Raw genomic sequence first — 27977 nt, 5'->3', positions numbered from 1 at the left:
AAAATTTGATCCACTGACATAGCAATACACATGCTCCTAAATATGAGAGCAATATTCAGATGTCTTTGCAAATACTAAAATCTTTTGGGCAAAGCCATATAAAGACTCTGACATCATACAAATTATTCTTTGGAGGAAAGCATACACTGTTTCTTCACAGAAGGAATGCTTCACCAATGTCCCTGAATAATTCAGGTTCTGGATGAGACAATACACTCAGAAGGTTCACCCCAAGGTCTCTGCCATATTTAAAAACTACCTTCATTCTACCTAAGTAAGAAAATTTTACTATTGCCCCTATCACCACCTTTGAGATTCTCAAACAATCCACGGAATTTTATTCAAATCATCCTTAGGCTCAAATTGCTAATTGGTATTTCAGTGGTGTGCCAAAACCGGTTGCTGCTCAATCCTTTGGATTTGCTCTTTTCCACTGGTACCCTACTGGAGAACTGGACCTCGAGGCTACCTAGTTAGTGCTGTACTATCAGAGAATCATCTGCATGAAAGATAATTCAGAACATGAACATGATCAATGAGATAACCTCTCCCCTGTCTGCTGGCTGCTGGAGTTATGGTTTTACTTCTGATGCTAACTCTGTGATTCTGGGCAAGTCCCACAATTTTTCTGTTAAAAGCTATTGATACTGACACTTCTTGAGTATGTGCACTGTAAAAATTATATATTACCACATCTGGCGAAATGTTTCCACTCCATATTGTGCACTAGTATGGAAAGAAAAATTTATATTTTATCCTAGTTTAAGTCTCAGACCCCTTGAATAACTGATGGATTCAGTTAATTTGTGTCCTTCCCTTTTTGGGGAAAAAAGTACACCTGAATAATCTTATACATAGAAATTTCATGTAATTTTAGGGAGTTCCCTGACACTAGCAGGAGGTTCATGAACTGAACTCAAGTGAACACCATGATCTACAATATAAATCCTTTGTCTATAATTTACTAGAATATGAATTTGTATTCTGACCATGAGTTTCCTCATCTATAAAAGACATGTAGAATACAGGTAATCTGTTTCCTTATCTATAGCATATAGGTCAACTTCTGTGCCTACAATCTGATAACTATTCTGAACATGAAAGTTTTTACCATTAATTTATGTGAAAACAAGTTTGTGGTACAAAGAACTCTGTGCAACTCAAAATTGCTATTGATCCTTTACCCTCCTTCTTTAATGTTGTCAGAAAGTACTAATGAGTGCTATCCCCACATCACTGTTTCCATCAAGATATGGGAGGTGTGAATCCTGACCTTGCTTCTAACTTCATCTGATTCTAAAATTGACTGTATCCCTTATTTCCTAGAAAGCTTCTGTTTGATTACTGATATCTTTACACATGGCCATGAAGTCAATACTTTAGCTCTGCTTTCCCCTATGGAAATATATATTTTTTTAACTTAGGGTTTTACATTGACCAGGATACACTTGGTTCTTCATTGGCACTAAATCTTGATTTTCCCATGAATGATTCTTAGAACTATTGTTTTTGGGCTTTATACACCACATCCCTGCTCTCCTCCATTGGTGTGAATAATGAGAAACCATCTTGCTAAGATCCTTATTCCTATTTTATTGGAAAATAGACTAGAAAAATATAAAAGTACAGTAAGTACCCTCAAGGCTTACACAGTGTGTGACAGAGACAGTTAACAGAATAAGACCCAGTTCACAATGGTATATATCTGCCACACTAGTGCATTTTTTTTCTTCCTAAAGTCTAGAGATAGCACCTTCATGTGTATAAGAAACTATCTCCTTTATGATAATATGGATAATACATGCATATATCTTACTTAAGGCATACATTTTAATTTTTACTTTTTAATTTAACATTCCATTTTGCAATAATTTCAAACTTAACAAAAAAATTCAAAAATAGTATAAAGAGCTCCCACATATCCTTCACCCAGCTTCCCCTCACATTAACATCTTACAGATCAAAGCCAAGGGATCCATGCTGGTACCATACTATTAGCTGATCTAAAAGTCTTGCTGAAATTTTGGTAACTGTCCCACTGATGTCCTTTTCCTGGATCATATTTTGTTGTCATCTTTGTCTTTTTCCATCTGAGATAACTGTTCAGTCTTTCTTTGTTTTTCATGACCTTTAAAATTTTTAAGAGTACTATCCAGTTATTTGTAGTATGTCCTTCAATTTAGGTTGTCTAGTACTTCTCATGCAAATGCATGTTATGCATTTTTAATAAGAACATGACATATATTAGTTTTTATTCCTTTCTCAGTGGATTATCTGAAAGACACATGATGCTGATATATCTCATTACTGGTAATGTTAACTTTGATCATGTTTTAGCTTGTGTCTGCTAGGTTTTCTTATGAAGTTACTACTTTCCCTTTTGTAACTAGTAATTATTTTCAAAAGATATTCTGACATTATGTAAATATATTTATCATATTTTTATCCACTAATTTAGCATTTATTTGATGATTCTTACCTGAAACAATTACTACTTTAGTAGTAAACCAAACAATAATTCTTCTATTTCCATCATTTCTTCTATATTTATAAAGTGGTATTTTATTATTTAAAAAGAACTTTCCTTTATCTCTCATTTACTGATTCATTTTTCATAATATTATGGGCTGTATTGAATATAATCCATTACTAGCATTATTTTCTTGCTCAAATGTCCCAGATTTGGCAATTGGGAACCACTTCAAGTTGGCTCCTGTATTCCTTCAACATGTTTCTATCAGCTTTTATGTCCTTCCTTTCTTTTTGGCACCACAAGATGTTCCAGCTTCTCAGCATGTACTCTTCTGGCTCAAGCCTTGGAATCATCCATTTCTACAAGAATCCTTGGTTTCTTTTAATGGTGAATGGTATTTAGAAACCAAGATCTAGGTACCAGGTATGCTCATCATTATTGGGTTGTAATTGCTTTTAGGCCTTCTCAAAAAATAGAGTTAGAAATATATAAATGCATTACACATGTAGCCCTATTTCTTTATTGGTAAATTGGTATATCTGTGATATATACATTTTTTCTTATTAATAACTCAAACCCTACAAGTGAACTTGTAGGGTTCACTCTAGTCATTTTTCCTCCTTGAACATTGAGAAGCTGACTCTCATTTTCTTCAACCCAAGGATACACTGGAAACACTTTGAGAAATGCTAAATCTCACACCTGTATAAAGAATCATTAACACATATTTTATGAGAAACAAATATTCTAATTAGAGTAAAACAATTCTTTTTGTTTTCTGTTTGTTTGTTTGTTTTTTCCTTAATCTAGAATCAAAAGTACAATCACTGGTAAAGTTACTTGAGTTACTTCTTTTTTTCTTACCTCTTTCCTTTGTAATTTCTATGAATACAGTGAAGTTTGCATGTGTGTGTATCTCACATGAGGATCTCTAAACACTTCAGTTCATTTTATCTGTTTTTTAATTATGACAAACATTTTCACAATTCTATTAAGCAGAATTAAGCAAAAATAAATAAACAAACAAACAAACAAACTTAAAAAATACATCCAGCTAATTGTGATTCTCTATCATCTTTCCTACCTTATTTCCATTCTCTCCATTCCCATTTTCTAGGCCCAACCTCTGCCATCATCAACTTCATGAATATGGTTTATCTTTTTTGCTTCTGAAAGTACGTACATTTATCATATGTATGTATATATATGTATGCATATATTTTTTTCACTTTTTTCTTTTTTTCACTTAACAATATAGCCCAAAAATCATTAAATCTGTTTTGTTTTTCTTTTTCTCACTGCTTGCAAAAATACCATAATGTATTCAGCTACTCCTCTCGACAAGAAGATTGGGATAGTTCTTAATATTTTACAATTATAAACAATGCCACAAATGAATAACCTAGGGCTTATAATTTTCATCTTGTTGAATGTGTATCTTCAGAATGAGCTCCAAGAAGTAAGATTATTGGCAAAGTGTTAAGTGTCCATGCAGACTGTTAGATATCAACAATTCTTCTCCAAAAGTGTTGTGCCAGTTTATATTCCAACAGCAATGTATGAAAATAAAGTCTATGTTTTTAACCCTCCCCCAAATTATTTTAGCAAAGATGCTGAGCACCCATTGAGTGGTTAATTAATATTTACCTCCTCTCATGGCCTATAGATGTTGTCTAACCAACTACACTAACAATAAGCGGAAAACTTCTATAAATGTGAAAGGCAAAGAAATAACAAGGATCTGAGAAAAACACTCTTAGAAGAAAATTAGTTGGCTTCTGTTACCCCAGCTCAGAATGAAAACGTATAGCTTAGTGCCTTAACAATTTAACAAGAAGATTCTATAGTATTTTTTCCCACAGCCAAGATTAAGCTCAACTTTCTTTCCGTCCCTAAGATCCTTACCCATTTTACAGTAAGTGGCATGCAGGAACTTCAGCCATCTACTTACATATCTGTGTTACATTAGACTTTTTTCATTTTGAAGTGTCAACCATATATCAATCAATAAAATTTTCTAAACTTCCAGCATAATTCTCAACATGTAGCTTTCTCTGATAGAATTTTGTTAATGACTTAAAATGAAAATGAACATTTTCTGAATATCAGACACCATCCCAAAAGTTTTCCATGTATCATTTCTTTGTGCCTTCATAACAATCACATAAGGTTGGTTGTTTTATTATCTCTATTTTGTAGCCAAGGAAACAAAAGCTTAGAGAAAGCAAACTTCTTGCCTGATAGACTATTAAAAAAAAAGAATTGGAATTTGAATTGAGGACTACCTCATCCCAAAGTGCATGCTGCCACATTGTTCCCCACCTAATGGCAGAGGGAACTAGTAACCTTCCTAACAGAACTTGCATCATCCTTGAGTAGGCAAGTTCTCACAGTGCCTAAGGTAAGGCCAGAGTGAATTCTATATATAGGATTTCATTACTAATGTGTCACTCTTAAGAAGGAAATAAAAGGTGGTGGTTTTAATTGTTTCCAAAAAACTTAAAAGCTTTCTGAGTTTTTTTTACCACTTGGAAAACCAAACCTTGGCTCTTCTGATACATACACACATTTATTATACCCTAGTGACTATGGTTTATGTACAAGCATCCTATTAAAAGAGTTTTTAAAAGACCAAAATGTGATTTCCTTTCTGACAGCAAAGGAAAAATAAAAAGATGTTCTTTGCCCTCCTGTTCTAATCTGTGTTTGGAAGTCAAGTCTGCAGTTCCCAGAACTCTATCACCAGCTTGTTACATTTCCATAAATCTGTCCAAGAATACAACACTATTCACCCAAAAATGTAATATTAATTGTATAACACATGCACACGATACCTGGATCCAATTTGCCCTCATTTTGTATATAAGTGAAAATAAAGCACTGCTTTAACTCTTAGAAATGACAATATCACATTATTGAGATAAGTGCCACCAAATCATTATTGAAATTCTGATAGCATTTGCCTTACTGGTAAAAGAAAATTACCTGTAATGCATAGTTTAAATAATTACTTTTAAACAAAAGCTTCTTTTCTGCATTGCTTATTTATCTTTTGAGACCAACTCAGCAGTGCTATGTATTTTATTAAAATTGCCTTCAGACTGCTAATGGCAGGGCGTCTGTTAGCTCAGGAAAAGTGATGGCAGTTTGACTCCTATTCCTAATATTGGGAGTTAGTCCAGACACTTAAGAGCCAGAACTCTGCTGTGCATTTGACTATGTTATCAACACTTTACTTGCTAATGATACTAGTGACAGCATTTCAATATGATGGGTCAGACTTAAATAGGAAAGCTTATAATTGTGCTTACAGAACCAAAGAAATCCCTCCTTTCAACCCCCACCCCCCCACACACAAATCCCTTTTATCAACATATCAGTTGGTGTTAAGCTTCATGACTGGGAATTATTTGGTAAGCTTCTGCTCAATATTTTTTTTCCTTCTCCACCTTCCACCTTGAATGGGGAGCCTCCATGAGAGAGCACCTGATATCTACCCGTTCAGAAAATGACAACTGAAAGGTTTCCTGTGGAGCAACTGTGTGCCAACTACCCAGCAGAAGGTCATGCTGATGACTTCCCTGTGGCTTTTATTTTCCCCAGGGAAATCCACAGCCAGGACTGACTGCTTGCCAAGTATGCTGAGTGCCACAAACCAGCAGTGCTAAGAACCCCCCATCCTTCTTGATGGGAAGCGGTAAGCAACTGTGCTGAACACCTGTGTCAGCTCCCGTTCCTGGGGACACCTCAGGCAAGCTCTCATGAAGCATTCAGGGATGGGGCTCCCCCTCTTCTAACTTGCACTTCCATCCAAAAAGTTCTCAGTAGTCATATGACAGTAGTTATGTCTGGCAGATCTTTGTAACATCAGAGTGTTTAACTACTGCTAAAGAGGATGATTCAAATGATCCATGAGCTAGAAATTTTACTACATGCATCTAAAGAAAACTAGAATAGTGAGTCTTTGCTATTATTGTACAAGTAAAGGTAGTATTTTCCACCACCTCCTTTTTAAACCCACTCCAAACAACTTGAGGAAGAGGAGGCTTATTCTGAGTTGTGGATGGCATGATTCCACAGACAAGATCAAAGTCAGTCTTTCCAGTAAGAAACAGAATAATATGCCAAGTTGAACCCACGAAAATGTTATTCAGAAATGAGATGGAGGAATTGCTAGGCAATATAATAGATTTCTCTCAATTAACAGTAAGAATATATTTATGAATGAATGAATACAAAAATGATTTTCAATAAAAAGTCATTTTATTGAAAAAATAATTTCAAAAAGTTCCATAATCTAGAAGTGATTATATTTTAGTGAGCCAATAAAGCCTGTGTTTAATGCTTACTGTTCACAAGCCACTCGGGCAGGCCCTGTGCAGAAATTAGAAATAAATAAATGAGTGAATGAATAAACCAGAGCCTGCAATAGGACCAGACAGTTTGTAATGCAGCAGAACCACAATCCAAACTTCAGTTTCTTTTCTTTTCACTGTTCCACATAATCTTCTTCCAAAGTCCATATGACATTCAGTCCCCTGGTCTTTCAGAGAGTTCCCTCAGGATGGATAGCCCTTCCTCCACTATGAAGGAAACAGTCATCAACAAGTTTCAATTCGCATAGCTTCATCCTTAGTTCCATGCCAGGTTCCAGCAACACTGACCTGGAGTATTTCCTTACTATAATAATACTGGTACCTCAAATGTAAAGACTCTCAAAACAATTCATTCCTGTGCCCAAAACTAAATAAATCAATGAATGCTACTTTTTAAAAAAATTTTTTATCTGTGAATGGCATAGCCTTTAATTCAGTTACTTGGGATTGAAAATCATTCTTTATCATTCTTTAACATCATCAATCCTATTGAGTCCATCTTCAAATTTTGCTCATATCTATCCCACATGTTAATATTTTAGTTCTGACTTTTTTGCCAATTTTCTTATGATTGGATTGGCCGCCCACCTTCCCTCTTATAGCCTCTCTCCTTTTATCAACCTCATGTTAACATCACATTAAGTAATTAATTTAAGGTACAGCCCTAAATACCACCTCATTTTTCCAAAACAAATATTTTAAGTGGCTTTCCAAGTCTTGTTGAATTAAGGCAAACATTTAGCATAGAGATTCAAAATCTTTTCTGCATTGGGCCCAGTTTACAGTCACTTTTGTATACCGTCAACAGAATCCAAACTTACTCAAACCCAGTGAGGCTCTCAAAAAACTAGAACCTTAAATTCATACTTGACAGTCTTCCCAGTGTACACATCTGATGAGCAAAATCATATGCATTCTGAAAGGTTCAATTCAACCACTAGATGACTATGGAACTTTCTCTTTTCTATGAACCCTGAGTTCTTCACCTTTTACCTGTGCAGTCCTTTTATACCCTTTACAACAATGTATGTCACATTATGATCATTTGGTTACAGCTCTTCAAACCAAATTTATGTAGTACATCCTATGAGCAAAAACAGTTCGAAGGAATATTAGGAAGACACACTCATTTTCTGTGAGAAGCAAAAGGAACAGAATCTTTCAAAACAAAGTAGGGTTGGTGGGGAGTCATTCATACAGTTGAAGGACCCTGAAGACCCAATAAAATAATGACTAAAAAGTACCCTTAGATTTAGGGAGGTGGAGGTTACTGATAACTTGAGCAATATCGGGTCTGATATAAGTTGAGGAAGAGTAAAAAGGAGAAAACAGCCATAACTGAAGAAAGAAGTAAGATTAGAAGAAAGGTTTTAGTTATTCAAAATGGAAAAGTTGAGTATATTTAAAAAATTGAAGTTCCCAGACAAGAAGGAGAAGTTGAAAAAGCTGGAGAGGAGGATGAGTTTCCTGAGTGACCTGAAGAAGTGGGATTAAGCATGGGTGTAAGGACTGGTGCTCATGAGAGATGGAGAATCTGCATGGAGATCTGAGGCAGAGGGGTCTATAATCACTCCAGACTCAAGGGCAATTTTCAGTGTGTGTGAAGTAGAGGCCAGCATAACCTCTCCAAAAGATGATGTCAAAGAACACTTTATTTATTTATTTTTTACATTCTCAGTTTAACATTAAAAGTATTTTTATTCCTACGACCAATAAGTGAAGAATTTAGAATAGACAAGAATTTTCTGGAAAATGATACTAAATATTCATATACAGAGAAGTGTGTGTACTTGTGCATGTGTGTGTATGTATGTGTATATATCTATATGAAATATATAATTTTCCATAACAGAAATCTATAGAAATAGAAATGCATAATTTCCAGTAATTTACATAATTAGCTAAAACTTTAATAAGTTTCTAATAAACAGATTTAAAATTTTTGAAAACAATTTTAAAAAACTGCTTTGGTGGTTTAAAACTGCTGTGACAAGAGTGCTTAAAGAAGCAACTTTCACATTCCAAATTCCAGTTACTACTTTGATTCATCATACAGTAGGAATGATAATGGTATAAATGAGAACTCTTCTTCCTAAGTATCAGTAATATCTTCTCTAAGCTGATAATTTTTCTGAAAATAAACATAGAAATTATCCTCTATGACTATGAAATAGTGCCCTTATTTTATCATTTGTATGATAAACAGTTACCCCCTAATCTATACCACTCCTTATAAATAATAATAAAATAATAAAACCAATTTCTATTCCTTACCTATGGATATAATGGCTTAACAAATGTAAAGGAAATACAGAGATGAGAGTAACACTGCTCATTTGGTGTATTCAGTCATTTGGTAACAAACACAGGGCCTAAGTTACACAACTAAAAAGTTTCAGAGCTGCTTCCAGAATACATGCTCTCTAATTCCTACCAAATTATTTGCCGTTGTTTTTAAACTACTCGATGTTTCCTCCTAACAAATAATCTATGGACCATATGATAACAAAAATATAACATAATTTTAAAATCTTCCCTTGAAAGTAGAAGATAAATTTCCATACCAGTTTGTGGACTTAACACAAACTGGAGAGGAGGATGAGTTTTGTCAATTATAATGGCAAACAAAATGTCAATTATAAGTGGCAAACAAATGAGAAATTCAGATGAGCAAAGCAACTCATCAAATGCACACAATTTTTAAATACATATAATTATCATTAATATCCCTATTATGAAACAACTTATTATCAAAAGCCAAATAACATAATAAATTCTAAGGAATATCAAAAGTTTTGCAAATTAAGGATATGGGAAAGGAAAAGATGGCTGTACTAATCTAACATTAGTTCCTTGAACACAATTATCAGTCAATATTTTGATTAGAAACTGTTGCCCTAATTGTGAACTTAAGCATGTTTTGATTTATAATTTATGTTCTGTCTATAAAGAGAAATTTTAAAACTGTTGTATACAAACAATAGGTCAGAAAAATGCTTAAGACATGTGACTTAGCATGCCTCTCCTCTGCTAAAATCCCTTTAATTCTAAGCAAGAGTCCCATCTCAGGGAGAATAATAGTCAAGACCCTATTGTGGTCTACCAGCCTCTTCATGGAGGCACATCACTGTCCCCACGTTCATCTCCCACCTGTCTGCTCCTCACTCTTTTCCAGCCTTGACTCCATTTCTTCAACACCGTAAGCTCACACCTCACATTTGCTCTCCCATTAAATCTTCCCCCCCTTTATCTAAAAGGCTCCCTCTCTCATCCCATTCATCAAAGAGGCCTTCCTTAGTGTATCTGAAATAGTCTCCCTGTGTTCCTTATTTAGCTTGCATTATTTTCCTTGTTTAGTATTTATCCACATTGACATTCATATCAAAATCTTCACTTTATTCTTTCTTTCACTGGAATTGAATCCCTACAAGAGTAGAACTTTCCTTTTGTGAAAAATGAATGAATGAATAATCATCTTTTTGTCTAGGAAAATTTTTCCAGAAACGACTTTAGAAAAAAACTTTTTAAGCTCTTAATTTTTTTTTCAAATATCAGTACAATCCAAAGCAAAACAGTAGAATCAATTATATTCTTTATGCAATTATAAATCGATGAAGGTGGCAAATCAGAGGGTGCTTGTATGTACATGCAAAATGTATACAGAACGGTTTGCATTCCATGATCCTGAGAATAATGTAGTTAGTCTGCATTACATTAAGAATCGATTTAGCTGTTACTAGAGTTTCCTATGACACTGGGTGGTAATTTAGATGTGTAGAATAAGTGGACTGAACTGAGGCTCTTTTTACCTCTTCAGACTTTAGTGATCCATGAGATGTTTGTCTCCACCTTCTTCATTTTGCTTCCACAGGAAAATCTCAAACAGCAACTATATCTAAGGGCCATATTTACATAACAGCTGAATGCCAAGCACCCTTACCACTTTTGGCTTCAGTTTATTTGGTTTTAATGTTTAGTTCAGTGATATTTATAAACTTAAAAATTTGAGATGCTTATTATCAGAAAACTCTTTATGAAAGTATCCCTCAGAAGTGGTTCTCAACTCTGTAAGAATCAGCACAAACCCACTTACAAACCTAGTTGCATGGGAAAATCATTTTGAAAACAGTTTTTTTTCAAACTTCTTACCTACTTGAAGAGTAGACTTGAGCATCTGCAGTACATCAAGATATACTTGAAATTATATTTCCTTTAACTAAAGGGTAATATTCGGTCAAGGTACATGCCAACAAAATGTGTCTCATCCCTGATACTAATGCTAAAAAGTAACAAAGGCTGGGGAACATCCATGCAGAAGAGTTTTAAGCCCACATTCTATTTAAGCGAATCATTTACATGAAGTCCAATCAGACTGAAGGACAAAGGCATTGATCTCTGTGTGAGGAAAACTGTATGACCTACAGATAGTTTCTATATAGGAGACCTGAATGTGGAGGAGCTAAGACAAACTTTGGGGAGTTACAGAAGTGGTAATGCTGGAGAATAGCAGAGAGGAAGAGATTCCCCAAGTCTTCTGTAAGTAGCTAGGCAATAGTATTGAGAGTTGAAATCACTGTTTAAGACAACAGAGAGAACCAGGAGATAAATGAAAAGTCATCATACATACTCCAGGTATCACCCGGGGCAAAGGGCAACATGGCCTCCACTCACTGAGGAGAGCTGCCATCTTCTCCCAATAACTTGCTCCTGGGAGACCCTTCAACTTCAGGGTCTGTGTATACAGAAATTGTCTCTTTTAAGTAAGCCTTATTTTTATACATGACAGTCAACATTCAGCAGGTAAAATTATTGTTAGCAAACAGATGGACTTCAAAGAGTGTCAAGAGATTTTCGAGGTGAGCCTTAGTGCAAAGAATACAGCAGGTAAAAAAAAAAAGGAAATTTGGTTTTATAACCCAACTGCCCTCCCACTGCAATCACTCACTATGGATGGTTGATATGTTTTAAGAATTTGATTATGGGAAATTCATCAGTCTTCAATTTAAAACAGCTTATATAAGGTTTAACAGAAATCAAGATATCTATATGTATATTATTAGGTTAAATGTTTTCTCCTATTTTTAAAAGTTTATTTAAATAATTTTGCATATTTAAGTCCTAAAAAGAGGATACCCAAAGGCTGGACTTATGATATAAGAGTGTGAGTCACATTTTGCCAAATTCCAGACATCCCAAGTAAGCACATATAAGAAATACTACTTGCAAGAGATTTAAGAACTGTGGAATGTATGCCAAAATAAAAACCAACAAATAAAAATGCCAGTTTTCTGACCTGTTGAGTCTTCCAGTCCAATCTCTCCCACTCCTGGTGTCCTTGATATTATCTACTTCTTGCAATGCTAAAAAAACGAAAAAAAAAAGAAGGGAGGAATATTAAAGTCAATCCAAAATTTTCCAATGAAAAAATTAAACATCACAAAGAGAGCTGAAGAAGACTTTTACTACAAAAATTTAGGAGACATATTAATTTGAAAACAAAATGGTTTGTTTATTAGACTAGATTCATTGCCATACAGCGTTACTCATAAGACTGTGCCAGTTAATTTTTGATGAATGAATAACCAAACAACAACAAAAAAACCAAACATTCATTTACTTATTTTCTTGAATATTTTTATTTGTTCTTTTTATATATACATGACAGTAGAGTGTATTTTGATATATTATACATTCATGGAGTATATTACTTATTCTAATTAGAATCCCACTTTTGTGGTTGTAAAACCAAACATTTATTAATGACATTTCAAACTATACAGAGGGTTCAAATATAAAAATATGAGCTAGATAGTCTGAATTCACAGTAATTAAATCATTTAATTTTTTTATATTATTGAGTTATGTGCATGTCTCTGTGTATATACATGTATGCAATCATACACATATGTATGTAGCCTATGGTGATCCTGCGGTTAATTTTATTGAGATAGTTAACTACAACCATTGTCATAGTCCATGACAGTCAACTTGAAATTATTCTTAAAATACAGAATTATATGTAGCTTTGGGGAAAGCATTCTAATGAGCACTAAAATTTATTAAATTCGTATCTACTTGCATTTAGCAAAGCATGGCGTTAAGTTGTACTAGGATGCTAGGTATAAGAACAAACAGTTCAAACTCATTGGATAATTTTAGGTTGAAAACAACACTAGAAAAAAAGCAAAATAAAAACAGAAACACCATTTTTATATTCCATCATTTTTCATCACATGTAGATTTCATTGTCATGAAAATAGAATTTAGTCATTAGTCCCATAAAGAAAGCAAAGTGTTTTTGAAAATTTATCTAACCTCCTGAACGTGTATTATTTCCAATAGGAATGATAGTACTCTAAGCTTATTGTGACTCCAAAAAATCCAAAATGTTTTCAAAATATATAACTTTTTAATATTTTATTATTTATTTGTGAATGTACAATAAATATTATCAGGCCAAGTTCATCCGTTAGTCTTCACTTTTCAAGCTTGCCCCCTAAGACTAGATCCCATGATTTCAAGAGTTTAAGCATTTATTAATGGTATTTGGAATTATCAAATAGGCTTCTCAAATTTGAACAAATAATTTATCAAATAGGCTTCTCAAATTTGAACAAATAATAATAAACATTTTTTTGCCTTAAGATGACCCTATATTATCAACCAGATTACATGTTCAGCATTTTTTTAAAGAGAGAGAGAGAGAGAGAGAATTTTTTAATATATATTATTTATTTTTTTTTTAGTTTTTGGCGAACACAACATCTTTGTTTGTATGTGGTGCTGAGGATCGAACCTGGGCCGCACACATGCCAGGCCAGCGCGCTACGGCTTGAGCCACATCCCCAGCCCCATGTTCAGCATTTTAAAAATAATATTAAAAAAAACATATTTTTAGGTTATGGAATACCACTTCTTAGATACTTGTCTAGCATACTAAACTGTACACAGATTTATAGGACTCTAGGACCAGGTGACTTGTATGTCTTTTAAGTATTCTATAAGACTTTTCATTTCAAAGAGCCTCAATGGTTTTGTGATTTCTGGAGTACCTAAGTTGTTTTAAGGTACATAAAAGGGTACAAAGAATTACATCCTATAACTAAGTGGGATTATCCCAGAGATGCAATGTTGGTTTAATATGTAAATATCAAATAATACAATACCATATTAATAAAGGATACACTCATACAATCATTGCAATGGATTATGAGAAACATTTGATCAAATCCAACAACCTTTCTTCATAAAAATGATTGACAAAGGGCTGGGGTTGTGGTTCAGTGGTAAAGTGCTCGCCTAGCACGTGCGAGGCCCTGGTTCAATCTGCAGTACCACATAAAAATAAATAAATAAAATAAAAACATTGTGTCCATCTACAACTTAAAAAAAAAAAAAAGATTGGCAAAAGTAGCCAGAGTAAGAAACTTCCTCAACCTATTAAAATGCATTATGAAAAACCTAATTATAATACTTAATAGGAAAAGCTGATTGCTTTCCCCCAGATCAGGAACAAGACAAGGAGGCCTGCTGGAACCACTTTTAGTCAAAACTGTTCTAGAGGTCTCAGTCAAGTCACTGGAAAGAAAAGGAAGTAAAATCAACAAAATTCTTGAAGGAAGAAACACAACCACCTCTATCTATAGACAACATTATTTTTATGTACAAATCTTTATATTCACCAAAACACTGCAAGAACTAATGACCAAGTTCAGTATGGTTCAGAGTACTTCATCAATATGCAAATAACAACTGCATTTCTATACACTAGCAATGAACATTCTGAAAATGAAGTCAAGAAAATAATTCCATCTACAATAATATGGAAAAGAATATTACACTTAGATATAAATTTAATAACAGGAACAGAAAACTTGTAAATTATAAACTAAAAACAGCACTGAAAAATGCTAAAGAATAACTTAAAAATGAAAAAGAAATCCTATATTCAAGGATCAGAAAGCTTAATAATGTTAAAATGAAAATTCCCCCCAGTTTATCTATAGACTCATCACAACCCCTTATCAAAATCCCAGCTGTGTGGGGTGTGTGTGTGTGTGTGTGTGTGTGTGTGTGTGTGTGTGTGTTGCAGAAACTAAAAAATTTATCATAAAATATTTATGAAAATGCAAGAGATCTAAAATAGCAAAAACAATCCTGAAACAGAAGAATAAAGTTAGAGGATGCATCCTTTCCAACTTTGAAATTTACAGCAAAGCTACAGTAGTCAAAACAATGTGATACTAGTATAAGGATATACATATAGATCTAATGGAATAAAATTTAGAGAACAGAAACTGACTATATATTTATGGTCAATTAAATTCTGATAAAGTTGCCAAGAAAAACCCAAGGAAAAAAAAAGAATAGTTGTGGTATGATGATAAAAAAAAAACTAAAAAACAAAAACAGGAAAAATTCATTTTTGTCCTTGGTTTCTAGAAGAAAGCTTCCAAAATTCTTATAATTCCCTCATAGATTATTCTTAGTTATGCTAATTAGGCAACTCCAGGTAGGGCCCCTGGATAGCTTCAGCACCTAGATATTAAAAGACAAACAAGGAAGAAATAAACAAAACATGGGATTAGAGGACTGAGTCCAGGCTCTGTGGTACACAACTGTAATCCCATAGACTCTGGGTGGGGGTCTGAGGCAGGAGGATTGTAAATTCAAAACTTGCCTCAGCAAAATTTAGCAAGACCCTGACCAATTTATTGCAACTCTGTCTCAAAACAAAAAATAAAAGGGCTGGAGATATGGTTCTGTAGTTAAGCACCCCTGGGTTGAATCTCCTGCACCAAAAAAAAAAGAGGGCTGGACTTTTCGGTCCTCCCCATCTCAAATCTTTGTAATTTATCAAATAATTATCAAGCAAACAGTCAAAGCTCAATAATGCCAGTCTGTTCTATATAGTACAAGTAAAGATATTTTTAAGTGTAGTCTTTTTCCTTCAGGTAATGAATAAAAATGCCATATTTTCTCTACCAAGAATTCATTAATTCTGGCTATCCCAGCATCCCTGCTGCAGTGCTTATGTGTGACTATTGGAAAGTTACTTAATGTCCATCTCCTTGCCTCTTAGATGGGGAACAGAATAATTCAAAGAGTACTTACTAAAATTAAATTTGTTATTGCATGTCAAGTCCAAAACTACCAGTCATAAATGCTCAATGTGAGACCATTCTATTATTCTTAATAATTTTTTATGCTGAAGAAAGAATATATACAGGTATTCTAATTAAATTTTAGAAGGTATATGCATAAGGGAAGATAGTTTTGTACATATGTGGGCAAATCCAGGGCTTCTCCTTTTGTATTTCATAGAAGCCAGCAGAATGAGAGTCTCTGATTGGTCGGGACTGTATCTGGTGCCTTTGGGGTAGGCGAGAATGAAGCAGCATTTTTTCCAAAGGAAAAGCTGTATAGTGGAGGTGTTGTGGTTCTCTTTCTAGAAGAGTGGTAAAGAATGCTGAGACCGAACTATTGTCTCCCTACATGAACTACGTGAACAGGGATAGTCTTTGCCATAATTGAGGTATTTAAAATTAACTAAACTAAAAAGATGTTAAACAACAGAGTGATTTATGTAAACCTATAACTCTTTAATAAAAAGTCTTTAGTTTCAGCTTGTAGCCCCCTTACCTTTCATATCTGACAGACCATTAACTACTTATAAACTGTGGCCCCTCCTCCTCTCCATTTCCACAGCTCTGGCCCTGCCCCAGGTTTTTGGTCTTCTCTCACGTTTACTATCCTGACTATTGTGAGCAAGCCCTTTCTCCTTACTGAGTCTCCTCGCTCCAGGCTTGAACCCTATACAATAAGCAACTTGAGCACTTCTACATTCTTCTCTGCTTCCTCTTCCTTAAGACTCAACAAAATTCTATCTTCTCAGCAAAACCTCCTCTCTCCAAGTCATACTGAGGAATTTCCCGTTTCACATAATGTATCAATGTAGGTTAGCAAATGGATGGAAATATTCAATTATAAATTATGTTAAAATGGCACACATTTTTATTGTAATATGAGATGCTGGAAAGGTGTATTGAAAAGGGACCTCTCACATATGGCTGGAGGAAGATCCAAATAGTTTAAATTTTAAAAATACATATGTTGGTCATATATACAAGCCAATGTACATATTCATATGTAATTTAATTTCTGAGATACATACAAGAAAATAATTTTAAAAATAAGAAAATCTTATAAACAACCATATTCACCTCAAAATTATTGATAATATAAAAAAGGAATAAGCTGAAAATGGCTATCAATAGGGTATTAGAGAAATAAATAATAATTTCCCTATTAATGTGTCAAGAAAAATGAGGCTTAGTAAGAAGCAGAGCACAAATTAGAACAGAGAGTCCTGTGTGTTCCCTGTCCAAAATTTCCTAAACAATAATTTTACTCTAAAACATTAGTGTTCTAAAATATTAATTTTGGCTAATAGGCAGAGAATCTGTAATTTATATAATCAACACACAAAAACAATATAGAAAAGATTCAAAGGATGAATGCCCAAATATTATGATGTTAATTTTATAACTATAGGAATTTCCCACTTTCTTCTTTGGCTAATCTCCATTTTATAAATATTTTTCCAATAAATTATATCTTTTATAATAATAAAAGGCTATAAAATAAAATATATGCACAAATTATATGCTATTATTGAAGTGTGGAAAAAAACAAAATTAAGTTTTGCAAAGGATCTGAGTAGATACCTGGTACCCTCATCACCTAGTCTCCCCCTACAGCCCACAGACCTCTACTGGGCCACCCTGTCTAGATCTACTTCCTATGTGTTATCAAAAATCTTCTTTAAATCCTATATACTGGAAATTTTATCTATACCGGCTTTTTATTTCACAATCACCCTATGAAGTAGATGTTATTAATGCAACCTAACAAATTGCCCAGGTAGTGAACAGGTAGGTGGGGGTACTTAACCACTGAGCCACATCCCACCCCTTCTTTATTTTTTATTTTGAAACAGGGTCTCACTAAGTTGCTGAGGGTGACTTGAAACTCCTAATCCTCCTGCCTTAACTTCCTAAGCAGCTGGGATTACAGGTGTGTGCCACTGTACCTGGCCAGAGCTGGGATTTGCACCCAGAACTGCTTAACTTCAAAATCAATTTTCCTTCCAATAGATCTCTTCAAAATATGCCTCTGTATCATTTTCACATTTTGTTTTCTAGTATAATATATTAAAGTAATTGTTACTACTCTGAAAATGAGCTTCTCAGGGCACAGTAGAAAAACCATGAAAAGTGACGGCCTCCTTTACCCCATCTGTCACCTCCTCTCCTCCATTTTCTTTTATCTTACATATCGCACTTACCATTTCTAAAACTAGTTTGTTTTATGACTTTGTCTATTTTGTCCATTGCTTTACCTCTAGAACCTAAAACATAGCCTGATTTGTGAGAATATGTGCAAATCCTTCTCTTTACTACATAAGTCCCTCTTAAATCTACTAGTTTATCAGTTTAAAAATCTGTACTTGAGACAGGAGGATCATGAGTTCAAAGCTAGCCTCAGCAAAAGCCAGGTGCTAAGCAACTCAGTGAGACCCTGTCTCTAAATAAAATACAAAATAGGGCTGGGGATGTGACTCAGTGGTTGAGTGTCCCTGGATTGCCCTAGTCCTCCCCCAAAAGAAAAATCTGTACATCTTCCTGAGAAGTACTTACTTCAGATACTTATTGAGAATCTAGTATATCCCAGATACTGTTCTAAGCAATGTGATCATAGCAAGGAAGAAAACAGACAAAAATCTTTCATGCTGGTGAGTAAAGAAAGACATGAATACAATCCAGTGTGTAGATGGCAATAAGTACTTTGAAAACAAAACAACTTGTGGTTAGGCCTCTGAGAGAAGAATCTCCAATTTTAAGTAGGGTAAAAGGAAAGGAAAATGCCTGGGTGAGGAGGTAAGCGTGTAAGATGTATAGACTGAGAGAAACTTTTCAGGCAAGGGAACAGCATGATAGCTTGATTACCTTCTCAGAGTGGTTGCAGTACAGTAATGGGAGAGTAACAGGAAGTAAGACTGGAAAATTGGGGACACAGACTGTGTAAGAACTCGTGGGTCATCATAAAGATGCAAACTTTTGTACATAGGAAAATTAGAGGTCATTGTAAAGGCTTGAACAAAAGCAGGAAACCACATGACCAGTTTTAATAGGTTCAGTATTCCTCAATGAATTTGTTCTTGACATTTTAGGGGGGCAAACTCCCTTTGTTCCAACCATTCCAGGCAATCAGTTAGGTTATCTAGAGCTACAATAGTAGTGATGAGTTCAGACATACATACATAAATAAGTAAATAAATAAATAAATATTTGTTTATTTATTTATAGGTGATTTGCCAATGGATTAGACAGAGTTGTGAAAGAGACAACTAGGGTGCTTCTTGGGTATTTGGAATGAACAAACTGAGGATGGAACTGCTCTTCACTTAAATTGTGAAGGTCAAATGTGAGTGAACTAGATTTGATGGGGAAAGCAAGTATTGAGCCAAAGCTTATTAAGAACTTCTATGCAGGGTCTGGAGGGTGAAGGTCAGTGGGAAAATGTGTGTTTAGGATGCATGATGCCCTGGGATCAATCTCTAGCAACAAACAAACAAGCAAGCAAACAATATACCCTACCATATGGAAGATTTATCTATATTTTATTTCAGATAAATTTATTTCAGATAAATTTATTCAGATAAATAAAATTATTTCAGATAAATAAATGCACAAATATTACTGATAACTAATGGTAAATTTATTAGCCCTTATAAGCAATAGATTAAGAGAAGTTATGCAATTAGTAAGAAAAGCTTTTTGTTTTGTTTTTTTTTTAATATATAACTTAAAGGAAAAATTCTAATCAAGGAGTTTCAAACAATAAATGGTATGTAGACAGGCAAGCTTTTAGTTAAAATCACACCATGCCCATACTGCTTGGATAGATATCCCACCGTGAGAGCAGATGCAGTGTTGGGAAAACAGTGGGTGATACGACCATCCTACAGCTCATACCAACTAAGTATCCCCACTTTCGACTGTGCAAAGTCAATTGGTCAATAGATGCAACCTTTTCTACATCCACGAGTAATTTAAGATGGAAGGAAAAGCCCTCTCCAGATATTACTTAGACACACTTCCATGGACAGAACTGAGTCATTCTTCCATGGACAGAAGAAATCATCTGAATCATCAAAATATACTGATTGCTATAACTACACAGTTTACAGTCCCTGGGAGGATGTGTCCATTTGCTTTGCTGCTACAAGTTTTTTTCCTAGTGGTAACGTTCCTCCTGCTCTTGTGAATACAGAGCAGCATTTTGAACAGTGACACTCATCCGCTGAACATGAGGCTTCCTCCAAAATGTGTTGAATAAACAAACCCATAATCAGAAGACCCTTATTATCACTGAACCTAGATCACACTGGGGACCATTCTATCTCAATCTTTCCTATGAGTATCCCCCCATGAGTAGATACAGGTGAAGGATTTACATTCCAAAGAAGACCCTGCACACAAACACTCATCACTGTACTTCCTTTGGAAAAATGTCCTCATTTTCCAGACAGACTTGGCCTATTGTCAGAGACCCTCTTTCTACAGCAGTAGTGGAAGAGACCTGGTTATAATTCTTCAGTCGGGTTGCATCTCCAATCACCAGTTAGCTAAAGGACTTAGGAGGTCTCTGCAAAGGTGGTCGCCTGCAGTACAGTGGGGAGGAATGAGATAAAGATGCAACCAGGGTAGACAGATGCCGCACTGGCTTCCATTGTTGTTGCGCTGGAAGGACAGAGTGTGTCATAATGAATTACCATTAATTTGAGCCAGCAGTACTGTTAGATTGAGCCCAGCAACCCAGGATGACAAACAGCGCCTGCAAGATCATCTAATGAGGGGACAAGGCTGCTTCAGTCCTGCCGCTTCACTCAATTAGTGGACAAGGCTTTTAATGCCGCTCTGCGCAAGTAAAGCAATTTTGATTACTTAGAGCTAAGTCTCCATTTAGAATGTTTCAGAAGCTGAAACAGTTTTTTTTCTTTTAAAATATAATTTATCTAGAGAGTATTTGAATGGTAATAAGCTATTTTAAAGCCAATCACATTATTCCTTATTTTTGCTTAAGTAATACTGAAATATATTTTTTAAAAGTTCAAATGATAAAATTTACTCTAGCAAATGAAATGTAAATAAGGTAGCAAATGATTAAGGATATTCTGAGGGTCTGTGTGTGTGTGTGTGTGTGTGTGTGTGTGTGTGTGCGTGTGTGCTCATGAGTGTAATGCAGGCACTGTGTGTCTCTGTGCCAGAATTGCAGTTGGTGAATTTCACTTCATCAGCCAACATTATCAGGAGGGTTGCATATTTATTCTATAGATCCACATTTTTTAAAAATTCCAGATCTTGCCTACTTTGGCTGGGAGTACTTACATTTCATAGTTTTGGATATAGGGAACTTATGTTTCTACTTCATCTTTTTCTTCACTATGTCACTGCATGAAGAAAAGTACAGATAAGTGCAGTGGTACAACTCTAATTAATCATGATCATTGCCATATAACTAAAACCTGACCAGAACAGAGGCCATTTGGCTTAGCATATTCCTTTTCTTGCCACTAGAAACACACTGGGTGCTTACCCTATACACAGCATTCTCCCAGTCTATCATCTAGCTTTCTATCTATTCAGTGTGTTTAATTCGCAGGCTGTTTGCCCTGTGTGAAATTCTTTGAAATTTTGCCTATTTAATTAGAAGGTCATGGATAAAAGGAAATACTCCAATGTTAGACACACAGTAGGTGCCAATAAATTTTGGCAAAGTGAAATATAAATTCTACACAGATAAGGAAAATCTACCTCATTATTACACACTCCTACCTCCTTCCCCCTTTCCTTCCCTCAGGTGAAGGGGACTGTCAGAATCCAAAATTGAGAACACAAATCGACACCTGTATATTCCCCATCACCAAAATCAGCTTTCCTGGCAGTAATTTTTTTTTGAAGCCTATTGTTTAGAGGTGGCCCAACATAATCCAATTTTTAAATGACACACACCATTATTTTATTTTTTACAAGTGTTTAAGAATGTGACCAGAGTTGTCCAGAACAGGAGACAGGAGAAAGCTTTCAAACTTTAATACTTTGAGGCCCCTAGAAAATCCATTAGTTGAAGAAAATTAACAAGTTCCAGAAGAATTTTCCCCCTTTTTCAGTAGTCATGTTTCATTTTCTTAAAACAATTTTAATAACTACTACTTTCTTGCCTCCAAAAAGGGTTAACTCGAAAAGCATGTTTTACTCAGAGAGCTAGTTACATATTAGGAAAAAAAAAAGGAACATTATTGACAGAGTCAGTGTAGTAAATAAGAATTAAAGAGAAAAAAAACTATGTGGCTCATTAGGAAGCAAGTAATATTTCCTTAAATATATTATATGATTTTAATAAATATAATGACTTAGAAATAGGCAACTAATTTGAACAGATTCTGCATTCCCTTTTCCCAAGATTATGTGATAAGAAATCACATCACTGACTTAAATTATGATTGTAAAAATAGAGAAAACAATTAATAGTTCCATTTTATTCTTCTTTCTTGCCATAATAATTGTAAGAAAGAAGGAGATGAAATTCTTGTTAGTTGCAGGAACACAAGAAATATAAAATTTAAGGATTAAATTTGGCAGGCTATTACCAGTAATATATACAAATCAGTAGGAATCAATCTCTTAAATGCTTCACTTACTTTACTTCTTTTGGTCCTTTAGTAGACTATTGGCCTGAAGTACCATCAATGATTACCATTTGGCTTTTCATCCATGATAGATAGTATTTAACATTATATATATTGTCCAATTTTTCTTGGTTAATTTTTTTTTGCGTGTGTACACTGTGGATTTAATTCCATTGTATTTCTTCTATTTATTCTCACCCACACATTAGAAATAATCATTTTCATTAATTCTGGCCTATCTTTCCTGTATTTCTTTTTGTAAATATAACCAAATATACATATTTATTCTTATTTGCCTTTCTATGCAAAAGACAGTACTCTGTATATATTCTTTGAAGTCTTCTCTCCCCTGCCCCACCCAATTTCCACCTAGCAATATCTAGAAATATCTCCACATCTCCATGAAAGAAATTAGAAATCTTTCTCACTACTTATTTCATTGTAGGGATACACTTTAATTTAACAGGTTTTTATGCAGATGTGTATTTAGATTATTTCCATTATTTTGAATTGCAAGTAATGTTACAATTAATAATCTGCATGAACATACCTTTTCTTTGTTGTTTTTGTTTTGTTTGCTTGTTTGTGGTTTGGGGAATGAACTACATGCCTAATGAGTCAAGACAAGCACTCAAACACTGAGTTATATCCCCAGTCTTGCATGAGTATCTCTAAAGCCCACCATATAATCCTCAGTAAACCACTGGGGGGTAAGAGGTTGCCTTTATCTGTGATATCAGTTGCCTTGTATCTCTGATATAGACAAAATACAGGATTAGGAAACCTGAATTACTTCTTTTGCTTTCACTAGAGTTCACATTTATTCCTAGTTTTGAATATAGATTAATGTGTGCAGAGTATTTATACTCTTGATTGACAGTAATGGAGAGAATATATATTTTAAGGGTTTTTTTTTTAAACATTTCTTCATTTCATAAGACACTTTCAAAATCCTCAATCTCACCCACTGGAAGATCTGAAATCCTAAGAGAAATAAAATATTCTCCTATCTAGAAATGTCTTGGTAGCTAGGAATAACCTTCAACATTCATCAAGTTTAGAGCTCATAATAGGGACTTTAAAACAGTGAATGAATGAATCTCCTGAATCCAACAGAAGTCTGACCTAAAAGCTTAGGAAGAAGAACTTCCAGCAAATATAAACCTGAGTAGACCTTGGAAGCAGCCAGGTATGTTTAGCAATGAGTTTATTTCTACTTTTCTGAACATGCAACAGCCTATAGATAAGCCAAGGCCATCTGTCCTGCCTTTGTTAAGCCAAGGGCAGGCATGAAGCCTGGTTTGTGTCTTGATAACAATAACACATTCCCTTCTGTGGTTGTAACTTCTTTGTCAGCTTTCCTTTGCTGCAACAAATATCTGAGATAATCAGCTTATAAAGAGAAAATGTCTGACTCACAGTTTTTAAAGTTTCAGCCTATGGTCAGTGGGCCCCACTGCTTTGGGGTCTTTGGCGAGGCAGCACATCCTGGCAGATGCATGTGGCAACACTGTTCAGCTCATGGTCAGAAAGAAAAGAAGAAGAGCAAGAGACCAGGTTCCCATAATCCCCACTGAGGGCACGACCTCAGTATCCTAAAACCTGCCCCAGTTCTTAAAATTTCCACCAACTCCCATAGTGCTACCCTGGGACCAACCCTTTAATACATGGGCCTTTGCAGGACAGTGGACATCCAAACTATAGCAAAATCCTTCCAGGAATGATGATTAAGGCCTTTTAGCAAAGAGTAGAGGTAAACAGCAAGCCCTGGGGAATCTGTCAGCACCAAGAGGGTCACTAGTCAAGGCCAATGGGACATACCACGCTAATGGAAGGGACCAAAGGCTCCTGGAGAAAGAAGGGAAGAGGAGAGAAAACAGAATTGGTTTTGTTAGGGTTTGCCAGAAATAAGTCTGAGAAATCTCTGTGGGACCCAAGGAGGGAGGTAAAATTTACCTTTCCTTAGACTATTGTTGATTTTTGCCCTTAGTCTTGGAGTGGACTGAAATAGATCTGATACTCAGAGGAAAGCTCTGGAAGTCTAATGAAGAATATGAAATAGGTGAATGCTTTTGCACCAAGATTTGAATGATATTTAATATCAGGCTTTAAAAAATTCATCTGTATCACTTGTAATACACATATCTGATTCACCTGTGTTCATTTGTTGGAGGAAGAAACCTGGGGCGTGGATGGCCTCCTAAGCAGAACATCACTGCTAATATGTGCATTTTGCTGCGTCACCAGCTGATTATCACACACAGGGGATTAATCGAAGCACCTCACTTGAAGGTGGAAAAGATCTTTGCTAAGGGCAGATGATTCAGCACAGAATCTTCTGAAGAGTACTGTCATTTCCAATTCTTTTTAGAGGAAAGTAGAGCATAACTGATAAATAAAATGCAAGCACATATTACATTTATTTATTAATAAGCCACATGCTTCATTTTAGTTTCTATAGTCATAATCATCCATTTTCCCCCAAAATTGCCCTGTCACATAATAATATGTACATATACCAAACACATTTCATATTGAAAAGGCATCCCAGAGAGATGAGGTGTGGATGGCGTGAAGGGTGGATGTGGGGAGCCGAATGGGTACAGATGCCTCCCTGACAAAGAGAAGGGCATATGGCTTCCTTCCTCCCTGGCGAGCCTGGGTCTCAGAGAGAGCTCTAGATTTCCCTGTGATAAGCTCCTGCTTGCGAGCTCCACTGGGAAGATATTTTGTATGCCACAGAAAACCAAGATGTTTGCATTCCCACCAATCCAGGGATAAGGCATTTTCCTCATGCAGACACAAAACATACAGTATATGAATGTTTAATGGAGGCTAAAACTGGGAGAGGAACAGAAAACAAGAACAGAGCAGGTTAAAAAAATATCTGGTTTCTCTCTATCAAAATACTAATTAAAATTCATGTTCATGGGGATGATTATACATATGTTTTTGAACTAAAAGTCTAACCTGGCACTATTTTTTGGCCTTATTTTTGTGACAACATTTTTGTCCATATGGCATGAAGTGAATCATTTTACATCTTTTTTTAAGCTCTATGTGTTTTTCTTGTTGTCTATTCCCTCTTCTCCCACCACACACACACTGGCAGCCGCTACCAAGTTACCAAATGCCAACTCAACCCTGCAAGCTGGCTGCATGGAGCTATATAGTACTGGCATTTTCTTTTTCTTTGCAGAAATATTCTCTCTCTATGTGTATGTCTGTCTCTGTCTGTCTGTCTCTCTCTCTCTCACACACACACACACATACACACACACACACCACGTACAGACCACTGAGGCACTCTGAATATTTCTCCTTCTTTTTCCCAGCAATCTGTCCCCTGCTCTGGCTTTTGCCTGGTTCTGGTGTGTGCAGGGTGGCTGCTGGCCTGCTGTGGAGGACCACACTAGAACCTCTCTGGTGCCTCACCCCAGCTTTCTTTCTCTATAGCACTCTGAGAATTAGTGGTTTGCTTAAGAATTGCTATAAATTAATGGTTAATTGAGTCCATGTAATTAGTTTAGTTACAGCAAAGTGCAAAAACCATGATGGTACAGTGTCTGTCCCCACCCCCAGCCCTTTGTAAAAATCATAATAATCCATGTTCCTGCTTTTGCAGACGGAAAAGTTCCTTGTCTGCAGTGCAACCACACGTCCTGACTGCTTGGGTCTTGGCTGGCACACGATTTGTACACGTGCTGCCTCCACCAGCATCAGGCACTGCTGAGTTTGTGTGGAAGGGCAGCAACTCCACCTAACAAATGTAACTTTAACAACAGTAAAACAACCTAATAGCTTAGCATGCCAGGGGGCTAATGTGGCGGGCCATTTACTGCTGCACTAAATAGCCCCGGTTTGATTCTCATTGCCAAGTGTCGAACTGAGAATTGCAAGGCAGGAGTAGCTCCTAATTCATTAGATAAAGGGGGTCATTGCTCATAGGGCTTGGGAGATGTAGAAAGATAAGAAATTGAACAAGCTATTCCCTTTTCAAATGCCATCAAAACCTGGGCTACCTGCAATCCAGAGAAAGCAGTCACTGAAACATGAGGGCTTTCTGTTCTTGGCACTCGGGTGCCAACTTCTCACTCATCATACATGTGCTTTATTCCACAATGTTCAGCTGGAAATAAGCTAGAGGGGGAAGGGATCCTAACACTGAGACCTGTTATTTATTATTTGTAAATCATGTTGACACCTTTGGAACAAAAGCAACATCACAAGGAAAAAGTATGGGTTAGCCCATGCTGTAAAATGAGCCACTTCCAAGATGTCCCTGCCAGCTATGCTGCCTCATGAATCCTGAAAAAGTTGTTGTGGAGAGTTGTGACCTGGCTAATAGGCTGGGCAGGAGAGAGACCACTAGCAATAAAAAGAGAACAAAATTCTTGTTAACATGGCTACATCTCATAATATTGTGTGTCTTTCTTTTGCCTTTTTATTTCCATTGCTGGCAGTTATAACCTGTCCTGAATGGTCATTATAAGACTATGTGGACAAAATAGTTCACCTATCTGTTTAATAGAAGAGAGAAATAATCAAAATGTCAAATGAGATCCCTAAAATGGGACATCTTTATTTCCTGAACATTAGCCCTAAAACAACTGATTTCTCTAATTCCTGCCATCACTCAGATTGGCCTTGAATTACCTCCCAATAGGCCTCCCATGTGCTTCTAGATGAGAGTGTGTAATGGGGGATCTGTTAATTAACTAGAAGCAAAGTTGCGCGGTGGGGATCAAACACTGGATACGTCCTAAAACTCCCACAGAGAAGATGAAATGCAGCGCAAACTTTAAAGACTTCCCGTCATTAGCTGAGACCTTGCTGCTCCTGGCCCAGACCCCTCCTGTTTCAGAGAACAATGAGGACAATGATGGCAGAAATGAAATAGTGCAGCCAGGAACAAAGGGACTGGCTATTTACCGGTAGAAAAAGAAAGAAAGGGGGAGGGGGAGAGAAAGGGAGAACTTTCTTTCTCTGTGGGTCCTGTCTACTTTTAATTAATTTATGACTGCCAGGGAATTATACAGAGAGCACACCCAAGCACGACTGTACCCTAAGCACAGGGTTAATGCATGGATCATCTACCGTTCACTCCCAGGAAAAGTGCAACCCTCTAGAGGGAAAGGGTGGCTGAGGAAGGAGAGAGGACAGGATGGAAGGAGTGACAAAAAACCAACCATGGGACTGAACTTTCACTCTGAGCAACAGGGCTCACACTGGAGGATGATCAAAACAAAAGAAAACAAAGCAACTCTGTTCCAAGAGGAACATAGCCTCTCAGATCAGTCCTCCATCACCAGCACGCAGGAACTGTGCTCCAACACAAAGCTCAAATCTTGCAATTTTCGAGGTCTCCACTTTA

General features: G+C 35.8%; 1 protein-coding gene across 12 annotated transcripts in view; it reads right to left on the bottom strand.

The window, feature by feature from the left end:
* Nucleotides 1–27977, bottom strand: part of Sox5 (SRY-box transcription factor 5) — a 955314-nt gene that overhangs the window by 622712 nt on the left and 304625 nt on the right. For all 12 annotated transcript variants that reach the window (XM_078015084.1, XM_078015082.1, XM_078015079.1 and 9 more), the window contains one exon: nucleotides 12143–12209. The gene's annotated coding sequence lies outside the window, so the exon portion shown is untranslated. The remainder of the gene's footprint in view (nucleotides 1–12142; nucleotides 12210–27977) is intronic.

The sequence above is a fragment of the Ictidomys tridecemlineatus genome, chromosome 6 (genome assembly GCF_052094955.1).
Source record: "Ictidomys tridecemlineatus isolate mIctTri1 chromosome 6, mIctTri1.hap1, whole genome shotgun sequence".
NCBI lineage: Eukaryota > Metazoa > Chordata > Mammalia > Rodentia > Sciuridae > Ictidomys > Ictidomys tridecemlineatus.
This window is presented reverse-complemented; position numbering and strand designations above follow the sequence as displayed.